The sequence below is a fragment of the Cynara cardunculus genome, unplaced genomic scaffold (genome assembly GCF_001531365.2).
Source record: "Cynara cardunculus var. scolymus isolate 2C unplaced genomic scaffold, CcrdV1 Un_Scaffold_9017, whole genome shotgun sequence".
Lineage (NCBI taxonomy): Eukaryota > Viridiplantae > Streptophyta > Magnoliopsida > Asterales > Asteraceae > Cynara > Cynara cardunculus.
This window is the reverse complement of record NW_020204626.1, coordinates 2,893-10,526: the sequence shown is the minus strand read 5'-3', so window position 1 is coordinate 10,526 and position 7,634 is coordinate 2,893. Positions and strand designations below refer to the sequence as shown.

The 7,634-nt window shown below is 33.9% G+C and overlaps 1 long non-coding RNA gene across 2 annotated transcripts; it reads left to right on the top strand.

Annotated features, from left to right (window-relative positions):
- The first annotated feature begins 2,667 nt into the window (after positions 1-2,667).
- On the top strand, positions 2,668-4,901 carry LOC112505201. 2 transcript variants are annotated; one of them, XR_003068345.1, is made up of 3 exons: positions 2,668-2,807; positions 3,734-3,845; positions 4,628-4,901. It is a non-coding gene; the product is annotated as an uncharacterized LOC112505201 (long non-coding RNA). The 2 variants fall into 2 exon arrangements; XR_003068344.1 differs by having other exon boundaries at positions 3,734-3,855.
- Positions 4,902-7,634: the final 2,733 nt, after the last annotated feature.

The following is a 7,634-nucleotide window of genomic DNA, read 5'->3' as shown; positions in this document are numbered from 1 at the left end:
GTGTTCATACCAATTACTACTTGTTTGATTATAATACTTTCCGCTACTTACTCACTGTCAATCCAATCAATGAAGTAAGTATTCAGTACCAAGAACTGTGAAATACGAACCTAACATATACCCATTGCATTAAATGAACATTTATTGCAATGCAGTAGGGTTTGAACACGCGTCAAGCCTTTAGAGAAAGACTTGTCCTTTGCTATAGTGAATAGTACAAAAGCTTATTCATGAGCAGACATCCTTTCATGGAGTTAGTGGGTAGTAGAATCAACTCCTCAGCTCCGTACCGTACTATACTCTAGAAAAGGTATGAGTTTGTCCTTTGTGTGTGGAAGTACAAGACAAAAGCAATCTTGTTCAACAAGCTTCTTTTGATCGTTGAATGTTGGAATAACCCTGAAGGTCTCTTCAGCATTCGCTGAGGCTTGGGCAGTCTTCACACATATGTAGACCACGTTGTAATCACTGAATGTCGCTTCAGATCACGAACTCGCCAGTATCTAATCTTCAGTTTCAGTCTTCAACTTTTGCTGAAGGTTCTTTGGTGTGAGTTTTGTCTTCTAGAAGTATTGCTGTCGCTGATGGATTTATGTTACATGTTCTTAGCGATCACTGAACATACTCAGTGATGATCGCTGGAACCGAAAGACAGAAACAATAATACTTCGTATATGGTAAAAGGGATTATCATCAAATCACTGAGAGAGATGATCAACAGAGTCTTTTAGTCTTATTTTATGGTTTTACATTTAATGGAGCTAGGATGTAGTAATGGTAGTCTTATGAATTTGGTGCGTAAAGTGTTAACATAAGCATTGTTGTAGCAGGTGTATAAGGTGCTGCAGCACTGGACGCTGATATTGGCACAACAAGGCTCATAACAAGGCTGAATCTCGTTGAATAAGGTGAAAGGTCAAAGTTTTGAACAAGGCATCTCCTAGTAATCCTGGCAGCAAATTTGGATAGATAATGCTCCTACAATATTCCAAAAGCATCTTATACTAAGGCATCTTTATTTTGACCCTTGGTTATTACCCCTTTTTGTACCTTTTGATTCCCCTCTAGTAGTATAGATAGTGGTGTGTAATCCTTTGAATGTGTGTGTCTGTGTGAAGTGTGGTGTGTAACCATTTGGAAACAATTGCCATAAGGAACAAAGCTTAATCCAAGCTTTGATTCCTTGTTACTTTATAATTTGCAAGTACTTTTCAGTGTTCTTCATTCCTGTCTGTTGCTACAATAATTTTTCCAGCTTTATTTACTTTTCGTGAAAGATTTACTTTTACGTCATTTAAATTCAGTCATTTCCATTTATGTCATTTACTTTTAGACACTTACCTTTAGTCATGCTAGGCTAAATACCTTGGTATGGGTGTAAGTGAAGGTTGTGAGATTACGTCAAGTGTTAGTTGATGTTTGCTTGTTAATAGCAAATTATTTCACTATTCACAAAAGGTATCAAATTGTTAATAACAAAATCTGGTAATCTTTCACAAATTGACACAAGTTATTTTATTCAGATGAGTTAGACTTAAAATTAACACAACACAAAAAAAATTACTAAATGTGTTATAGAGACTATAAAGAGTCGCCGTAATCTTATAAGTTGCAAAACTATATCGAAAGAAAGGCAAGATCTGTACTGGTTTGGGATTGATGCATCACCAAGTGCACTTCCAACATATGCTTTAATTTGCACTTCCTTGGAAGGTCGTTCCATCAAGTAGTGTTGTAAAGAGCTATTTGTAGAGAAATATACATTACACTTCGTTGCTGAAATCCAACCTGATCTTGCATCCATACTATCTTTTAATTATTATTTCATTTCAGTATTTGGTTACCAACTCTCACAAAGATATTTTATCTCTGAAGCTTTACAGCTTCCAAAAACCCTTTTCTGAAATCTCACTTTAAAGTAAACTTTTGTGACTCTCTTTGCAATTTAAATCTCTGAGGAACAATGTTGGGTTCAAGTATGTGCGTTATTGTTGTATTCAAGTTCTCCATTTTATATGCTTTGTAATAGATAAGTTAATGCTTTCCCTAATATAAATAGTGTTTAGTTTTGTAATTGTCATTATCAATTTTGTAATTCTCTTACTAGTATTGTAATTCTCTCTCAAGCAATCTAAAAGAAATTTGATGATCTTTTCTCTCTAAACTTCATCTTGTTCTAATTCTTGAAGATCATAATCAGATTTGTATGAAATTGGGCATTTCAATTGGTATGAGAGCAAGTTGTGCATGAAATCAAGAAGAAGAAATCTTCAGATCTGAAATTTTTTTTAAGAAATTTTTTGTGTTCTTCATGATATTCATCTGGTTCTTCATTTTTCTTTGCTTTTGATCCGATTTTTTTAATTTTTTTAATTTTTTTAATTTTTTAATTTTTTTTGTGTTTTCATGTTAATACAATGATCAATCTGTGCAGAATTATATTGTGAATCTTTATTATTCACAAACTTTTTAAATTTGATCATTCTTTTTCAAGTTTTAATCGATTTAATGTTTTTAAATTTTTTTATGTTCTTAATTTTTTTTTATTTTTAGTGTTTTAGATCCATTTTCGTGTTAAATTTTTATTGTTTTTGTTTTTGTTTTTTGTTTTTAATCGCTCAAAGTCCATTTCTTTCTCAGCCCTTTCACTTCTTGGTAGTTGGTATACCAGATCACGGAAACAGGAAGTCCAACTTCATCTTCATCGATCTTTTTTCTCCTTCTTCATCGCACCTTTGACTCCATCTCTGGCAGAGTTCATCCTAAATCGAAGATATCTTGTTCGATATTCATCCTACATTGCACAGGTTCTTTACTTGGTTTTTTACTTGACTTGGTGACCGATTTCATTAAATCGTTGGATTTATTTTTTCTTGGTGATCGGATTTTGTTATATCGATTGATTAATTTCTTGAGCTGTGACCGGATAACCTTTCATCGCATAAGAAGTAGACGATTTAACCTGTAAATCGTTCAAGGTGTAGGTGACTTAGGCTGTTTGTCGGTCAAAGGATGCTAAGCGATTTAGAGATCTGATTGAGCGATTTAGAAAACAGTTTTGAGCGATTTGTGAGCGATTTAAGACTTGGGCTTGAGCAATTAATAGTCTAGGTGTTGAACGGTTTAACTTGTGAGTTGAGCGGACTTGACCGGATTAAGCTTCATACAGTAAGCGATTTAGTGTTTGCAATAAGCGGATTAGTGAGCGGATTAAGATTCTCTTTGATCGATTTAGTGAGCGGACTACATCTTGTAGTGAGTAGACTTTGAGCGGGTATAGACTGTGCTTTGAGCGATCTTAACCGGATTAAGAAACCTCTTGAGCGATTAATCTTTCTGTGGTAGGCGATTTAGCTAGTTATCGCACACCTCTTGACCGAATTAAGACCATGTGGTGTGCAATTTATACTCATCTCATAGCCTGAGTGGTTTACAGCATATATTGAGCGATTTATACTTGGTTTAGTGTCAGTCACAACAGTGTAAATCGCAGTTGTAAATCGGTCAATACAGTCTAAATCGCAGGATCTTTCTCATTCATCTCAAGTCTAAATCGTTCACTTCACTGTCCAATTTTATCCAATTTGCTGTCAATCTTGTTCGATTTCACTTTGACAGCATATCATCTTGATCGATTTATCAGATTTTAAGTTCATCTGATTTGGGTTTTTTATCACGTTCTTGTCTTGTGTAAATTGATGGGTATTGTAAGCGGGATTGATTGAAATTGCAGGTTAGGCAGTTTTGTGGTTTATGACTTATCACACATAAGCTTGTGCGATTTGGTATTCCTCGTTTATCAATCTTACCCAGTCATCCGTATTCAAGGTCATTCTCGATCACAGGTATTCACAGGTGATTTGTTTTGCTGGTCTTGGACTGTGTTTGTGGTTAACATGTTAAAGACATATTGTCCGATTTATATGATTAATAACATTGATTGTTATATTTCTCTGTAGCTTACATTACAGCAGCTGTTGATTTCTCATTATTTGCACTTGAGCTGTATCTTACACACAAAGGCTGTTGTAATTCAAAGGCTAACATCCTACCTACTGTTGTTGTTGCATAAAATTGATGGAAGTGACACTGTGTATATGACTCTCATAAGACTCCATAGCTTAATCTTTTAAGACAAGTTCCTTTGTTGTTTGAGTTGCAAAGTGTAGATAAATACATTTGAAGCCTTCTTCACTAGTTGCCACTTGAACTGTTTGTATTGGACTTGTGGTTGGTAAACTTATACTACTTGCCAAAGGATTTATTAGGTTCTGTTGGTAGATGACATGTGGGATATTCACATCTGTAATCTTTGATGATCGTTTCATAATTGTAATCAAAAGTCAAAGATGAGGTTGCTTATTGTGCTTGAAATGAGTACTGTGAATCTGCAGTAGATTTTATTGCTAGAAGATCCCGACTTGTCTTTCTCGATACTGATGCAGCAGGCCGAGCACTGCCCCGTGTGATTGAGATATTAGCAGCTGAGCACCATTGGCAAAAGCAAAGGCAGAAGCAAGACTCCGAGATAGCTATTTGTTAATTGTTGATTTCTATTTGTAGTTTCATCTCTAGTTTTGGATATATTACATTCTATAATTTTGATTTGGGTAGCGTATCATTGCAGGTCTCATTTGAGGATAAACTACAGGGAAGCATTGCAGCTAGTCGGAAATTTCTGTCTAGAAGAAGAACTCGAAGAACATTGGTTGCATCATGACAGCTTGAGAGATTTTGACTTAAATCTCTCATGAGAATTTATCCGGGCTCAAGACTTATTTGTATGCGTAATCATTGTATCTGGATTTGAACTTGTAATTTGTTGATCAAATCGTTGCCTTTTCGTGTAAGCTTGATTTGGGCTTGGATCATTAATTCTGTTTTGATCTCTGTTTTGGGCTTGTATCTTTTTGTGTTGTTATTTTTTTTAGTTTTTAATTTTTGGATCATAGTTTATCTGTTTTGGTTTGTGTTTTTAAACTGTTTAAGAAATTTTTGAACTATTTTTCGTCGCGTAAACTGTTTCTTATCAGTTTTAATTGTTTTTAACAGTTTTGACTGTTTTTACTGATTTTAGACAGTTTTTCGTTGTTTTTCTGATTTCTCAACAGTTTTTGTGTTTTTCTATTGTGTTTTTGAGCTTAAATGTTTTTGATTTATTTTTATTGATTTCATCGCATTAGATCTTTGTGATTGATCTTGGTTTTTTAAATGGCAGTTTTTCTGGAGAGAGAGAATAAAGAATTGAGAGAGAAAGTTGTTGAATTGGAAAGAAGAGTAGAGAGCTACAAAGAAAAATATATTAATTTGTTTGATGAGAATTTTGCAAGTAAAGAGTTTATCAAGAATCTCCAAGGAGAAAATAAAACCTTAAGAGAATGTTTTGAAAAGGTTTTATCAGATAAGACTTGCGAATTTAAAAACATTTTGAATAAAGTAAGGTCAAATTGTGAAAAAGAATTGAAAATTTGGGTTGATGCGAATAAGAAGTTATTCAACAAACTTCAAGATTTGCAAAAAGTGAACATTTGTTCTGAGAAAGTTAATAGTAAAGAGACAGAGGACTTAACTGATAAATTTGAGAGTGAGTTGAGTGAGTTACAAAAATTACTGGAGTTAGAAAAGGAAAAAGCTCTGAAAGCTGAGAAGAGCTTCAGTTCTGAAAGAATGGAATTTGAAAAGGAGAAGAAGAAAATGTGTGAATTAGAAAAAAAGTTTGGAGCTGAACGTATATCTTATGAGAATAAGATAAACTCTCTAGTGCTAAACGCCAAAATATTGTTAAAGCAAATATCTAATTTTGAGCAGCTAATCATCTTGGAACGGGCCAAGAATGATAAAGAAAAGAAAGACATCTCAGAAGACTGTCAGAGCCAAATACAGAAATTATCTGAAAGCTTTGCTCTAAAGCAGAAAGCCTTAGATGAAGAAAAGAAGCAATTTGCTCTTGAGAAGAGAAATAATTCAAAGAAATATACAACAATTGCTAAAGAGCTTGCTAATAAGAAAAAGTGGCTTGACATCGCTTCGGAGAATGATAAGAGCAGCTTAGATGAAGAAAAAAGAGAGTTAATAAATCAGAAGAGAAAGTTTGAAATGCTTCAGAAGGAGTTAGAAGGTAAACTCCTGGATACTACAAGCAAATTGTCTGATCTGAAGACAGACCTTGAAACTGAGCTGAAGATGAGAACTGAACTTAAAATTAAGTTTGATTTAGTTACTGCTGAAAGGGACCAGCTTTTACAGAAAGTCAAACACTTTTCTTGTGCACAAAGCTCAATTGGTTCTCCTTCACAGTGTAAAACTAGCTTATTTGACTGTTTCAAATCGAACAATTATTCAAGCAGCCCTAAATCTACTGTTTCTAAGAACTATTCTCGTTCTTCTAATCAGTATTATGAAGGATATGTTATCAGATCACCCAATAAATCTTCTAAGATTAAAAGCATTTGGGTTAACAAAGCTGATTCTGTTTCATCTCATACACCTGTTGTTACTAACTCTGTTCTTCCTTGCATTGTGAGATCCACTAATGATCTGATCAATCTTAGCAAGAGAAGAATTATGTGCTCAACATGCAGAGCCAATGATTTTGTCAATAAGAAAAGGTTCAACAGGTGGCATGGAGATAACAGCTATCAGAACAGTTCGAAAGGTAAGAACAAGTATGATCACAATAACTGGTATGGGTCATATTCTATTTCTGATCATCCTATTCAAAGTGCTAAAAAGAATACATCAAATAGAAATAGATGGTTTGGAAGTTACAACATACCCCAACCCGATACTAACAAAATAGGACCCAAATTCATTTGGGTACCAAAATCTACTTAATCTGATTTTGCAGGTGTGTCAAGTTTGTGCTGATCAGAATATTATATCAGTGATACACCAATGCAGGGGGAGTTGTAATCTGATCCAAACGAGGCTTCTGAACATTTCAGTTTACTACCCGTGCTTTACCGAGTGTGGTTTCTAAACACTCAGTTTAGAACTCGTGCTTAAAATGTTTTCATTTTTTATTCTTTTGAGTTAAACTGAAACATTACTGAAATCAACTTCTTAGGGGGAGTCTCTAGAAGTTTTTCAATAAAAGTTTTTGATAAATGAGTTGTTTTTGGGAAACGAGTACTTTTTCTGATCAGGTATTTCCTGAGATTGTACTTGCATAATTTCTCATCGTACATAACTCCAATACCTGTTTCAGCTATTCTTCAAACTGTTATTATCATGTCTCTTATATGAAAATCATTTTCAGTGATAATACACTCGTTTGTATTCAAATGTTGATTTTTTTCTGAATTTTTTTCTTGATTGATATACTTTTTTTATTAGAATCTGTAAACTCGTTCTTACAGATCTTCATTCATTTCTCTCGCATATCGAATAATTTGATCTTTGTCGCATCATTCCTTTATTGATTGTACTTAAAAGACAAATTTCTTGATCAAATTTTATCTGATCATTGTGCTTATCTGCAATAAAAATTTTGATCAATCAATATGATCATCTGAGCATAAAATGTAATTTTAAGAGGGACCGAGTGCTTATCAGAAATACCTTAATGGAATGTCAGAACCGACAAACCTACCCATGAGGACAACCATATCTGAGTGAGCTTTATATACAAAAGG